We start from the raw sequence: 428 nt of genomic DNA, 5'->3' as shown, positions 1-428 counted from the left end.
GCGGCCCCTCCGCACCAGGGAGCAGGCTGAGGGGGGCAACAGGGCCCCAAGTTCTCTCTCCACGGAACCCGCACGGCTGCCCAGTGAGCGCTCTGGCCAGGGAAGCTGCCTCTGGCTCGCGGCTCACGTGCTGGTTCATTTGTTGACTCAACAAACATGCACCAGGTCCCGGCAATGGCAGGCGGCGCTGGGCTGGGCACAGGGACGAGTCGTCCTTCACTCCGCCAGCTCAGTCCCCGGCAGACTCCCCGAGGGACAGCAGCAGGCGAGGGCACAGGGGAGCCCCACCCGGCCTCGGCCTCACATGCTATCGGCAGGGTCAGGGGGTTCGACAGGCGGTGAGGCAAGGCAGGAGGAGTGAGGCGGCCGGCAAAGTGGCCCAGATGACCCCGAGCACACGCGGGGGCAGGGCCTGGGCAGCCTGTGGT

The sequence above is a fragment of the Myotis brandtii genome, unplaced genomic scaffold, assembly GCF_000412655.1.
Source record: "Myotis brandtii unplaced genomic scaffold, ASM41265v1 scaffold458, whole genome shotgun sequence".
Lineage (NCBI taxonomy): Eukaryota > Metazoa > Chordata > Mammalia > Chiroptera > Vespertilionidae > Myotis > Myotis brandtii.
Note: the sequence above shows the minus strand (reverse complement) of the source record.